The sequence below is a fragment of the Micromesistius poutassou genome, assembly GCF_964030765.1.
Source record: "Micromesistius poutassou genome assembly, chromosome: 2".
Classification (NCBI taxonomy): domain Eukaryota; kingdom Metazoa; phylum Chordata; class Actinopteri; order Gadiformes; family Gadidae; genus Micromesistius; species Micromesistius poutassou.
The window spans coordinates 8,407,221-8,421,663 of NC_140272.1; the positions used below are offsets into that span (position 1 = coordinate 8,407,221).

The window sequence follows — 14,443 nt, forward strand, 5'->3', positions numbered from 1 at the left end:
GTGATGTGCATGTATCTTCTAGCACAAAGAAAGAAGAGTTATATGATCTTCTCTATGCAAAGTTGAGTGAAAGGGGATGGATTGGTGAGCCAGCTCCCACGGTTGGAGTTGAGCGGAGTAATCTGGCTGGTGTTCCTGCCCCACTCCCAACCTCCCCTACTGGCATGAATGCAGAGGAGCTGAGGCTCACCCTACGTATAAAAGAGGTGGAGGTTAGACAGCGGGAGTTGGAGGTAGAAACCATGCACCTCAAAGTAAGGGCTCTGGAGTTAGAGTGGGGAGCTGCTGTAGCTGCAAGTCCTTTACCCATGCAGACATCCACGCCCAGTCCTCACGATGGCTTTGATGTGAGCAGGCACATTGCGTTAGTGCCTCCATTCAGGGAATCTGAAGTGGATTCATTTTTTTAGTGCATTTGAGCGCATCGCCACTACTCTACATTTTGTGTCCACCACATAAACTTTGTGGGTACCTCTCTGTACTCATACCTGCTCTCTACTGATCTCTCATAGTCTCTGCTCTCTACTGAACTCCTCACTCTCCTGGTCTCTGCTCCCTACTGAACTCCTCACTCTCCTGGTCTCTGCTCTCTACTGAACTCCTCACTCTCCTGGTCTCCACTCTCTACTGAACTCCTCGCTCTCCTAGTCTCCTCTAGCCTCCTCTCTACTAACCTCCTCTGTTCCTCCTTGCTCTCTGAGCCCTTGCTCTACTAACCTCTCTTACCCTCCTCCTCACTGTCCTAGCCTCATCAGATCTAGGCAATGACTGTGTCCTGACCATGTATTCTGCCTGAGTGATTGAGTATTTGAATAACAAGACTAATACCTGTCTACTCTGTTTGTGTCTCCACCTAAGATTAGCAAAGCAGGATGGCAGGAAAAGTAACCTTCAGAGTCCTCTTTGGAGGTGAAGATGATGCAAGAAAAGTCACCATTGAATCTGGAATACCAAGAACTGTGGAGGACTTGGCTCTTAAAATCAAGACTTTCTTTCAAGTGACTGAGCAGTTCAGACTTCAGTACAAAGACAAAGACATGGATGATCAGTTCATCAATCTCTTGTCAACATCAGAACTTGAAGATAGGTACTTTGAAAGTGGTGTACATACTTAATGATACAACCAGGTCCACCCCACTCACAGGAGAAGCCTGCTGCACAATCCCAGGTACTCCTTCCAATGCCAGCTCTTCATCACAAGAACCATGTAATTCAGACACCAGCAATGATACCATCATCTTGTCATCATTGCCTGAGACCCGTTCCTGTTCCTGGCCTAAAACCTTTGTCGTGCCCCACTTCTCATCCTGTGCCGAGATTATGCTCCAGACAGGAAATGATGAGTTCAAGGCACACGGAACTTGCCTGTCTCCTACGCCGAAAGTACGCTCAGATATTCTTGAAGGGCTTGCTGAGGAAATAATAAAGTACACAGCTTACCCTAGGGATGAGCAGTTATAAGAAGTGGCAAAGGCTCTGACACAGTCACATCCATGTTTACTGGAAAAAGCAACACAAACTGGATACTGTGGCTGGCATTACCTGAAAATAAAAATTATGAACTTCCGCACCAAGCTGAGGTTTGTGTTTTATTTAATGGGTTATTTTTTGTTGCTGTCCTAAGTGCCAAGGCTTATGCTTTAATATATATTTGTGCCACCACAAGGTGGTGCAAGATATTAAATGCCAGTCCGAAAGATTCAAGGACTTGTGTTTAAGGTCTTGTGTCACTTTGCGGCAGCATAAATGTATTAAAGACATGGGGCTTAGGACAAAACCAAAATATAGCCCATTGTGTTTAAATTGTGAAGCAATTTGTGATCCTGGTCAGTGCACTGTGCTGAAAAAATATAATTCTTCTTCTCCTCAGCCGAGCTGGACACCCCGAGGTTGCCATCAACTCTCTGAAAAACAAGCGAAGTGGCCAGCAGACTCCAGCAGCCAACATCAAGAAGCCCAGGAAGGGAGATGTACATTTCCGTCCAAACATCCCTAATGGTGAAACAAGAGACAGTTTGGAGGTGGAAAGGGTGGCTCTACTGACAGAGGTGTGATGTGCAATACATTGTATCTTACCTATCCATGATTACACTATGTTCATGGCATGGCCAGTATGTACATGATCAGTTATTCACCCGTCATGTTTTGCACTATACTTCCTGTCCAGCTCAACTCAAGCAGCCCAACAGTTCATTTTGCACAGCACTGGACACTTTAGTTGTTTTTTGGTTAGTTTGTACAGTTCATTTTTCTGTATCTATTACACTCAGTTTATATATTATTCTTACTCCCTAATCATATTGTCTAGCATCTAGCTTAGCATTTCCCTTTCTTTCTATCATCTGTTTTCATCTGTTACAAGTATCTGTACTGTAAAATGACTGTTTCATTCCATTTCAGGTAAAAAAGAAGAAAAAGGACAAGGCCGTGATCAAGGAGAAGATGTAGCGTACCTTCTTGCTTAGGAGACAGGAGATTCTCCAGGAGCCAAAGATTCCAGAGTTCCTAAACAAATGGCCAGCACTCTTTGATGTCAGTGAGGTAAGTGTGAATCTGAAGTTTAGTAACTCATGTATTCAATGTCACACATCTGGTAAATGGTCTGCACTTAAATAGTGCTTTTGTGCACCCAACCCCAAGTGCTTTACAATGGCTTTCTCTCATTCACCCAGTTCACACTTTCATGAAACAAATCAGTCAAAGGAGCTACCACAGTTGAAAAGTTCCTGCAAAAACTGCGATAGTACCCCATCAAACCCAGAAACCGCATAAGCTCCTTCTTGGTGGCGGGCACTGGATATTCCTCGATCGCAGTCACCTTTGCCTGCACTGGCCGCACCTGCCCTTGTCCCACTACCTTCCCGAGGTAGGTGACTGTAGCCTTGGCGAACTCACACTTTGCCAAATTGACTGTCAGGTGTGCGTCACGCAGTCGGTCGAACAGCTTCCTAACACGGTCAACATGATCTTCCCAAGTATCGCTGTAGATCACGACATCATCCGAGGAACTCGGATCGGCGCTGCCCTGCGGCGACGAGCAGCAGTAGTTGGGTCTGTGTGTTGTTTGTCTGTATGCTTTTAACCACTGCGTGATTGATATCAATTTTTAACACTTTTTATTGCTCTTAACTACGAGGATACATCATGGATTTTTTTAGCGCTGTTTTTATGAACATTGTTGCCCTTGGAACTGTGCTGAACTTCCAAACAAACATTTCACAAATCAGCGCAAGTAATCAGCACTGTAGGCTTCAGTATAGCCGTGATTTCCTTTTACAATGCGGCAAATCAGCTGGAACTTTACCGACCCCGGTCGGCATTCTGCCAGAAATCCGAGCACACGGAGCTGCTCACTGGGAAATGCTGGCGGAGGTGCGGGCGGGGAAGCGTGGCTGGGAAGGAGATGGACAAGCGTGGCCATCCAGACCCGGAGTCAACCGGCAGCTGTTAGCGGGACGAGTGAGGAAACAGGGCCGGAGAGGAGGAGTGTGGCAGCGGCTACGTAGACGGGGGCTGCGTCGCTTACCACTTCCACCGATCATCCTCGGAAATGTGCAGTCACTCAGGAATAAAATCGACGAGCTGCAAGAGAATGTCGAATGCATTCGGGATTACAAAAATGCCTGTGTGATTGCCCTGACTGAAACCTGGCTGAAGGAGCAGGACATGGGTCAGGACTATGAAATCGATGGCTTCGGGCAGCCTATCCGGCTCGATCGAGACGAACAGCTGACCGGAAAATCACATGGAGGGGGCGTTGCCCTGTATGTCAATCAGCGTTGGTGTAAGACTGTGTTAGTGAGAGAATCATTATGTGCCCCTAATATTGAACTTTTATCAATTTGACTGCGTCCATTCTACTTACCACGTGAAATTCCACAGATATTTTTGACAGTAGTGTACATTCATCCTAAGGCCAATGTGGCAGAGGCTACTGCTACAATTGTCAAACTTGTGCATCGGTTGCAGACTAAGTCTCCTGATGCACCTCATTTTATACTGGGAGATTTCAATGCTTGTTGCCTTAAAAAACCTCTTGGTCATTATTACCAGTATATAAATTGCCCAACTAGACATGGCAAAGTGCTAGACTTATGTTATGGCACAATTAAAGGGGCTTATAAATCCTATGCATTGCCTCCATTAGGCTCTTCTGATCATAATTGTGTTCTTCTTGCCCCTGTCTATCAGTCAACCCTCAAGAGAGGAAAAATTGAACACAAAGAAGTTGCTGTTTGGACAGATAGTGCCATACGTGAATTGAATGGATGCCTTTATAGCACTGACTGGGATGTTTTTATAAATGCTTGTACTGACTTGGATGAACTGACTGACACCGTGACAAGCTATATTTGTCACATGGAAGAGAGTATTATACCAAGAAAGACAATTAAATTATATCCAAATAACAAGCCCTGGGTTAATAAATCTCTTAAGAATGTCCTCAATCAGAAAAAGCTTGCTTTCCAACAGGGTGACACCCACCTGCAAAGAGAAGCACACAAACTGGTTAAGAGAGAAATAAAGCTGGCCAAAATAGCGTTTAAAAACAAAGTAGAGGGTGAACTTAAGAATAATAACTCTCGCTTTGCTTGGCAGGGAATTAAGTCTATGGTCGGTATCCAAGGAAAGAAAAAAGGATGATGCTGATCTGGCGAGGGAATTAAACCAATTTTATCTGAGGTTTGATCACCAAGATTTTTCAGAAGAATTATCTGGATATTGTGGGGTCCCAGAGGGCAGTAAGATCCAGACTGATGAGATGGATGTCTGGAAAATTCTGGAAGGGACAGACCCGAGAAAAGGTCCTGGCCCTGACGGCATCTCTGGTCGTCTGCTCAGAAACTGTGGCCTGTTTCTGAGTGACATCTTCTCATACATCTTTAGGTTCTCCCTATCCCAGATGAATGCTCCACTGGTATGGAAAGAATCTGTCATAGTCCCTGTGGCCAAAATTCCATCACCTAAGGAATTGAATGACTTTCGCCCCGTGGCGCTCACCTCATTAGTTATGAAAGGATTTGAGAAGATTGTGAAGAGGAGTTTGCTGGGGATGTCACAGAGTATTATTGACCCACTCCAATTCGCATACCAGGCGGGAAAGGGGGTGGAGGATGCGACGGCAACTCTTCTTGATTTGGTCTTAGGGCATTTGGAGGGCACTAAGACACATGTTCTGGCATCCTTCATTGACTTTTCATCAGCTTTTAATTGTATGCAGCCTCACATCCTCGCTTCCAGGCTCTCTGAAATCCCAGACATTGATGCTGGTACTATAGGATGGTTGGTGGGGTGGCTGACCAGGAGACCGCAGAGAGTTCGTGTTAATAACACCCTGTCCACAGCACTGACGTGCTCAACTGGTTCGCCTCAGGGGTGTGTCTTGTCGCCCTTATTATTCATCCTGTATACAAACTGCTGTCGCAGTACTTATGAGTCATCATTTATCATAAAATATGCTGATGATTCAGTGATCCTTAGTCTCCTGCAGGACCATGAGATGGACCATGGCCCTGTTTTGGATAAGTTTGCTGACTGGTGTGAGGAGTCATTTTTGCAACTAAATGGTAGTAAAACAAAAAATATGCGGTTTGATTTCCGTAGAAACCGTCCTACCATGCCACTATTGACTATAAAAGGGTCCCCAGTCGAGACCGTCAGCCAGTATAAGTATCTTGGGACTATTCTGGACGAAAGGCTGACATTTGAGCCCAATACGGACAGAATCTGTAAGAAGGCCAATCAAAGACTGTTTTATTTGAGAAAGTTGAGGACTTTCCAGGTAGAGAGGTCCCTCATGAGAATGTTTTATTCATCCTTTGTCAAGTCTGTATTTACTTTTTCTATGATCTGCTGGTTTGGTAACCTCAGTCTTGCTAACAAAAACAGGCTAAGCAGTATCATTAAACAATGCCGAAAGATCATTGGCACTGACCTTGATGATCTAGGTCTGATCTATCAAGTCAGGTGTGTTCAGAGGGCAAAGGTCATACTGGCAGATCCTGATCATCCTCTGAACAAGGAGTTTAGATTGTTACCCTCAGGAAGGAGGATGTCTTTTACTAGGAAGGCCAGGTCAAATAGATACTTGAGATCATTCGTCCCGCTAGCTGTTAAATATTTGAACCAGCTGTAGCTGATGATTTGATGTGACTTGCAGGTAATAATTTTTATGATGTATCCTGGTATTTCTATTTCTTGTATCGTTATGTTTTAATATACGATGTATTTCTATCTATTTATTGCTACCTATGTGTTGCATCTGGTGTGTTTATTGTGCCAACTGCTGTTGTATACTAAATTGCCCCCTTGGGGATATTAAAGTAAATCAATCAATCAATCAAGATACACAGCGCAACCATCCAGCCCAGACACAACCATATTCATGAGACGCTGAAAGGTTGCTGGCGCATTCCGTAACCCAAAACTCATCACAGAATATGAAAAAAGACCAAAAGGAGTGATAAACGCTGAAATCTCCCTAGCTCTTTGAGATAGAGGAACCTGCCAATACCCTTTGAGTAAATCAAACTTATTGACAAATTGAGCTGAACCCACTTGATCCACACAATCCTCTATGCGCGGAAGTGGAAAAGCGTCAGGTTTAGTTACCCCGTTTACCTTGCGATAATCCGTACAAAACCTAGGACTTTTGTCAGCCTTGTCGACAAGCAAACAGGGAGATGCCCAGCTGGAAGATGAACGTTCAGCCATATTATTGTCAAGCATATACTTGATTTCTCTCTCCATTACCTGCCGTTTCTGTTTGGACACCCTGTAAAAACGCTGGCGGATCGGCTTTGCATCACCCACATCAATGTCATGCTCTATCAAATGTGTACATGTTGGAACATCATCCAACAAGCACAGATAGTTATTAATTAGAGCAGACAACTCGACGCACCGCTCCTTGGGCAAATGTCCAAACAATGACTCCAAATTAGCCAGCGTTTCCGAGTTCTTTAACCGGCCCTGCAACAAGCTCTCATCAGGTGAAACAACCCCATCATCCTCATATACTGACAAGTTAGCAGCCGAATGCCTCTCCACAGTTTCTGCCATCAACACCGGTTTAACTGTCCGCTGTAGCCCACTCTCCCCCGTTGCACAAGACTGTGCCCCCCGGGTGTAGTAGGGTTTCAACAAGTTAACATGGCAAAGTTGAGTGTCCCTTCTACGCTTTGGTGTTGACAACAAATAGTTCTGCTCAGAAACCTGACACTCAAAACTGTGAAAGGACCGTGGAACTTCGCCTGAAATGAAGAGAACCGACAAGTGGTAACAGAGCCAGAACCTGATTGCCTGGACTGAACTGGTGAATTTCAGCTTTACAGTCATAAAGTTGTTTCATTTTTGTCTGCGCTGAGGCTAAATTTTCTTTAGCCCTTTCCCCAGCCAAGTACAACCGATGCCGGAAACCATTAACGTAATCGATCAGATTCTGAGGTGGTATGGGTTGTGCGACCGGATCACAGAGCAGAGCTAATGGCCCACGCACGGTATGTCCAAACACAAGCTCATTTGGACTAAACCCAGTGCTCTCCTGCACAACCTCTCTGGCAGCTAGCAACAACCAGGACAGCCCATCCTCCCAATCCTGATTTAATTCAACACAATATCCCCGCAACAGAGACTTCAGGGTTTGATGAAACCTTTCCAGTGCTCCTTGGCTCTGAGCATGATAGGCAGAAGCCTGATTATGTTTTACTCTGAGCTGCTTCAACACTTGGGCAAACAAGTGAGATGAAAAGTTAGAACCCTGATCACTTTGAACCACTTTTGGAATTCCAAAGATTGAAATGAACCGTGTCAGTGCTTTGACCACCGATTTTGCAGTAATGGTACGCAACGGATAAGCAGCTGGATACCTCGTGCTTTGACACATGACCGTAAGCAAATAATTACTTCCAGATTTTGAACGTGGCAAGGGACCAACACAATCAATTATCAGATGCTCAAATGGCTGCGCAATTGCTGGGATGGGAGACAGAGGAGCTGGTTTAATGTTCTGATTAGGTTTTCCCATCATCTGACAAGTATGACATGTTTTAATATATCCAGACACGTCCCTTTTCACACAAGGCCAAAATAAATACCTGAGGATATAGTCGTACGTCTTACGGACCCCCAAATGTCCTGATTGGTTGTGCGACGCTCTCAGAACCTCCTCCCGGAATTTGGACGGGACAACCACCTGAAAAACAGGGTTACCCACAAAAGTTTCCCCGTGTGGCACCCATTTTCTCACCAGCAACTCATCTTGCAGCAGATAGCCTTTTGCAGCACTCTGCCCATCAACACTTGAAAGCACTCTGTCAAACAGCTCTCTAAGCGTAGGATCAGCCCGTTGCTCTGCCGACAGTTCGCTACGGGAAACAGACAAGAGAGAATCGGGTATAGCCACAAGGAAAGGCCCCCCCTTCCTCTATGCTACTCTGCTCAACTTCAGGTTCTGTCTCATGGCACATAGCCTGTGTGACTGCGCAAGCTGTGAAAACACCAGGAAAACAAAGCGCACTCTCATCAGGTACCGCAACAGAAGGAGAAGGAGTTACTATCGGAGCTGGCGGAACGTCAGCCCACACAAGGCTACCAGCCAGATCATTCCCTAGGATGACATGAATGCCTCGGATTGGTAGTGCAGGACGTACACCCATAGCCACCTCGCCCTGAACCAACCCACAGTCCAGCTCCAATTTATGCAGTGGAACAGGCAACACAGTTAGACCCATTCCCCGCATCAGAATGTAATCCCCAGTATCAGTTTCCTTAGAAAAAGGAAGTGCAGAACTCACAATATATGAATCAAAGGCCCCAGTATCTCTCAAGATTTTCACCGGTACCTTAATACCACTCCCTACTAGCGACACATGGCCGTCTGACACAAAAGCTGAGAAATCAGGCTGCTCCAGGCTGCAATCCGCTCTAGGCTCCATCTTTTCACATGGAGAAATGCCACCAGGAGAACTCATCTTTCTGACCGAAGCAGCAAGGGCGACAGGCTTGGCATGCGCACTACCAAACCCACTTTTAGCACTATACTTAACAGGGCATTCAGCTTTCCAATGTCCCCTGCCCTTGCAGTAGTGACATAATTCGGTCAGGTCAAACTGCATCTGACCCCATGTAGCCCGTTCTGACCTACCCAGGCTAGGACTAGCGCCTCCCTCCCACCGTTTACCTACTGGGCGAAAGTTACTACCATCCCCCATGTCTTCAGGTGCTACTTGTGGCGGGTATTTACGCACTGCAACCCGGAAGCCCGGTAAAGCAACCAATAATTGGCGACCCCACCTGCAGCCTCGGACGTGCTCCCAAGACAACTGCTTCAACCACTTTCGTCACCACACTATCAAAACCCCCCAAACGAATCCCAAAGGAATTCGCTTTTAAGCCTAACCAGAGACAGGACCGCAGCAACACCTTGGCTGTGTACCGAACCACCAGAACTCAGTGCCACAATTACCTACATTTAATCTAAAACAGCACAGCAGACTACTCACCACTCTCGTTGCTTGTCTCCCAAATGATTAGTTGCCACCTGTTCCCAACCACAAGATGCCCAACCACCTGACCAAAAAAAAAACGGTTCACTCAACGACTGGACGAGCCCCCATATGTCACAACCCGGCTCCAAGGCTGTGACAAAGTAGGGAGGACAAGCACGAGCTGGCTACCAACAAGCAGTATTTATTTAACAAGTCAATCAAGACAAAACATGTAAAGATCAGTATCAGTCATGAGTGCGTGTATGGGTGGGTGATAGTGTATGTGCATCTCAAAGTAAACAAAACGAAAACGCTGCCATCAGGCCTGCTGGCAAACAGGAGTCAGTTCCCCGCTGCCTTTTCACAGAATGAGGAAGGTCTTTGTAAGCAGAGCACACTGGCCCAGGTGTTCCTCATGCCGCTGACGATCTCTCCACTCAGCATCTGTAAAACACAACTCAAGGGAAACAGGGACACCTAGTGCCTGGGAGGAGGGATCGTCACAAATGGCGGCAGTCAGCTGCTGTGCAGCTTGCTTGCCTTGCTCAAGGACACTTTGACATGTGGACAGTCAGAGCCAGGATTCAAACTTCTTCTTCTCCTTCGGTCTATGAATGACCCCTCTACCAACTGAGCTACAGCCGCCCCTGTTGAAGTCTGTATCCTGTCTGTGTTGTCTTTTACAGATCAACCTGGAGTTTATGTGGCTGACGGCTGTACCTCTGACCTCCAAATTCCTTGGAGAACTGGACCGCCTGACTGACGACCTGATCAGGGTTTTCCATACCAAAGGTGGAGCTGCAGGAAGAAAGATCAGAGCCGTGATGGTAAAGACGCATAATGTAAGAATTTTTTGGTCTAACCTAATAAACATATGGTTTGTTTGGCCATACGGGAAAGCTCCTTTGTTAACGGTTTGGAAAAGGATAGGCACTTTCAAAATGACTGTGTAGTGAACCGGCTCAGAACCTGTGGCGGAGCCAGACTTTTTTTCAAGGGGTGGCCAGAGAGTGGCCGAGGCTTTATAGGGGGGGGCCATATGGAATTGTTGACGGGGGGGGGTGCGAACGCGATTGTCGGGGTATTTCATGCTGTTACATGAAATAAACAAAGTGAGAACACACAGGTAGATTATTAGTTAGTCCGTGAATCCACCTGGATAGTCTCTGCTTTCTTTGACCGATCTGAGTGTCTGATTAGGAGAGAGAGAGAGAGAGATGACAAATTCTTACCGAGGGGAATGTTTTTGATGATATGTCGTAAACGATAAAGTATCGCCCATCCCTAGTGTGAGCTTTAACTGAGTGGGGTGAAACCAGGTGAGTTCAGGACGGTCAAGGAGGGAAATGTCACTGGCTTGGCTGGCCTCAGCACATGCGTTAGTGTGTCTCTGACGCTGACCGGCATGGAATCATGTAATGTTTGTTTCAGAGTGAAGACATCAACGTGAGGCGTGATTGTGTGCTGAGCTGTCTGAGTATCTACCTCAATGAAGACCTGGACACACTGGTCAAAGAATACGTGGTAAGTATGTCATCCTTCTGTCCTTTGTGCCAGATGTAATTAATTTCCCTCCAGGTGTGCCTGATAACATGTGGCGTTCATGAGAATGGGATGGACATTAGGTCACATTGACCTTGACCACCAATAGTTCATCATTGAGTCTAATGGGTTGTTTGTTTTGGGTAAGAAATTCCCTCAAGGCAATGGTGGTAGTACTGTCACTTGTAGGAAGTAAATCCACATGGTCCGGAGGAGCCTGGTTAACGGTCAGTTCTGCCCCAAACAAGAAGGTGAGGACACAGAAACTTTATAGTTCTCATAAAGCAGCAGTTATGTAATTGACAACTGTTTTGGAAATGTTGTTAGTAAGAAAGGCCTTTCAGATTTTGGCAGGTTGATTCTTCATTCAGATCAGCTTGAATCTCCTGTGTGTGTCTGTGTGTTTCACTAGGATTCATGTTGTGGACTGTCTGCTTATGAACTCAAACGCCTTGAGAACATCAGAGAGCTTTCTTGTCTTCCTTGACGTTGACTGGAACTCTAACCAACACAAGACTGATCAAATGGTCTCTCTCCCCCTCTCTCTATCCTATCACACTTTGTCTGTCTCCCCCTACTCTCTCCTTTCTGTCTCTCCCCCTCCCTCTTTCTGTGTCTGGCTGTCTCCCTCTCTCTCTCTGTCTTCTCTGTCTATCGGTCCTGCTTTTTCTCTCTCCCCTGGTCTTCTCCCTCTCTCTGTCTCCCACACACATCACACATATAGCTTTATTGTGTGTTACCTCCTACCACAGTGTAACTTCACACATATATAAAGCATGTGATTTTAAAAAGTTGTAAAGTAGGGCTAAATGGTTTTTTTTACAATGTAGTTTACAAAGATAATGCCATTCATGTCTTCCTCCTTTACCATACCTTGTAGTGTAATTAAGGCTGATATCCATGGAGAGAAATAATGGGATAATTATTGTTTTTCTCAGTCAAAAGGCAGCTGAGGATCTGAGGCAGTCGGTAAACCCAAAGCCGGATGTCAAGAGGTAAGTCATAAATCAGTGTAGTAGTAAGGATACTTTGTTTTGTTTTGGCTGTTGGGACTGATTCTAGAAGGGAGCATTTTCAAGGGTTGATGGGTCAGAATAGAGAAAGGTTAGTTCCTTCTATTTCCTAACAGGAAACAGAAGGTTAGGAGAGTGGGAGGACAGCACAAGAGAGGTTTGGAGAGGGTTGGATAGGAGGGAGAACCTTACACTATGAGAGGAGATTAGGAGAGAGGAGGTGAGGAGAGATGGCGCAGGGTAGGAGTGACGCCTCATACCCACTGTACACGTCCGTCGACGGATCTCATTGACTTTACATGGGACGCTCCCGAAATGCATTGTGGGTCCGTCCGTCAAATCGGCTCTGTCTCTTGCGTCCAAAAGTTGAGAAAAGTTTAACTTTTCAGGCAGCGACGGATCCGTCACCCAATCAGATCGCGTTATACGCACGTTATACGCAGATCGTGTTTTACCCCATGTGTCGGACACGCCCATTCTCTTCCGTCGACGGATGTGTACAGTGGGTATGAGGCGTGAGGGGTGGCTCTTTCCTTTGCCTCTTTTCTACTGTCCTTTCTCCCCTACCTTGTATCAAAGAACAGTTTCTTATTTGGCTCTTTCAGATATTGGTTACTGAGAATGTTTTCATTTACTTCACAGATCTCTAAATAAAATCGGTTCCTGGTCCTGTATTTTTTCTTTTTTTACATTTTAATTTGGAATGTTTTGTTGACTCCATTTTTTGATTGTGGCAGGTCAAAAAAAAAAAACGAAGCTATGAAAACTAACCTATGAATATGTAAGTTACTCTCTGATGTTTCATGTGCACCATTACAAATTCAATAAATTAAAGGATTAAGAGTATTACTTTTAAGCAATGTGACACAACATGCCGTTCTTTACGGCACCGAGTACCCACAAACACGGTAATAAATGTCATTGAGATTCTTTAACGCGACCCTCATTGTGATCAATAATGCTCAAACACCACTTTTTATCATACTTAAATAGTTGATGACCATTGAATGTACAACTCCATTTATACATAATGTAACTTTGACTTTTTATTTTGTTTTCCAGGCTTTTAGGGAGTCAAAGATCTTGAGGTCATTGTGACCTTGAACTTGTGTCCATCTCATTTTCATGAATACTATATCTACAGTGCCTTAAGGGAATTTCTTCAAATTAACACACACTTGGCCTCAATGATGAGCTGCTTAGAATTTGGTGGTCAAAGTTCAAGGTTAGGGTGACACAGCTCATTGTTCTCTGTTCCCTCCATCTTTCAGGACATCGAATGCAGTGAGGCCGAGGCAGATGTCGCAGGGACAACCATGGCAATCTACACCGTTCGAGCTGAGGGTGATGATCCTGATGGTCCTGGTGGACGCTTGGCAGATGTCGGTGTGGTCCTGGAAGGGGTCGAAGTTCTCCACAACATTGAGAGTATCAACCATGCGTGCGTGATGCTTTATGGGTTGATCTATGCACTTAATCTAAGCTATCCAAAAAGCTTGAAGAATACATTCGAAGTTTACCAGAAGCTCCTGATGGACCTGGAATCGTCCAAGCGGAATTGTTGAGGGGGGGGGGCGCCAATATACCAATTCCCCACACAGTGGTATGATCGATATTTTTTTTCTCGTGTGCTCGTGCCGCCCTAATGCCGCCCCAGGCGGCTGCCCGCTTCGCCCGTGTCTAAAACCGCCACTCATCTACAGTAGTAGATGACTTGGTTGAAGAGCTACACTACCTGCTGAGTACTGTGTCTGCCTGTAGAGAAGAGGTTTGCTTTATTGTTAATAAATTAGTTTAATCAAGAAGGTGGTCTGTCTGATTGTATGCATCATTGAGATATTGTTGAATGGAAAATAGAAATTCATTGGATATTAATCACAAAAATACATACATCAAATGCATTTTGTTTGAATTTAAGCTTAATTGTTATGTATTTCAAACACATATACAATCATCTTGAATAGGTAACCTAATTACTATGTAATTCAAACAAATATACTTAATGTATTCTGAATACATAATCTGATTAATGTGCATTTAAATTCAGTAAATTATATTAATACTGAATACATAAACCTGGTGAATATGCATTTCAAATGAATAGGCTTTATTATACTGATGCATATACATCATGTAAAGTTTATTAGGTAGGTTTATGTTAAAAATATTTAAAAAATCAAATGGAACTTTGTCATGTAATTATTTTACATAAATAACGGTCGCTGTCGGGAACAAGCGTCATCACTGGCGAGTCGTCTCGTTATCACCAGGACCGTGAACGCGCCTTAATAACAGGCCTAGTGGTACGTTAATGGTAATTGTGAAGATTAAAAAGGTTATTGCTTGAAAATATCTCGAAACTGTTGCAAGACGACTTCCACTTATAGTTTAAGTAGGCCT

General features: G+C 44.9%; 1 pseudogene across 1 annotated transcript; it reads left to right on the forward strand.

Annotated features, from left to right (window-relative positions):
• Positions 1-1,557: 1,557 nt before the first annotated feature.
• LOC311339362 lies at positions 1,558-13,608 on the forward strand (annotated as a pseudogene). The gene is made up of 6 exons: positions 1,558-1,580; positions 1,871-2,048; positions 2,401-2,541; positions 10,175-10,330; positions 10,920-11,012; positions 13,315-13,608. The product of its transcript is annotated as an uncharacterized misc_RNA (transcript).
• Positions 13,609-14,443: the final 835 nt, after the last annotated feature.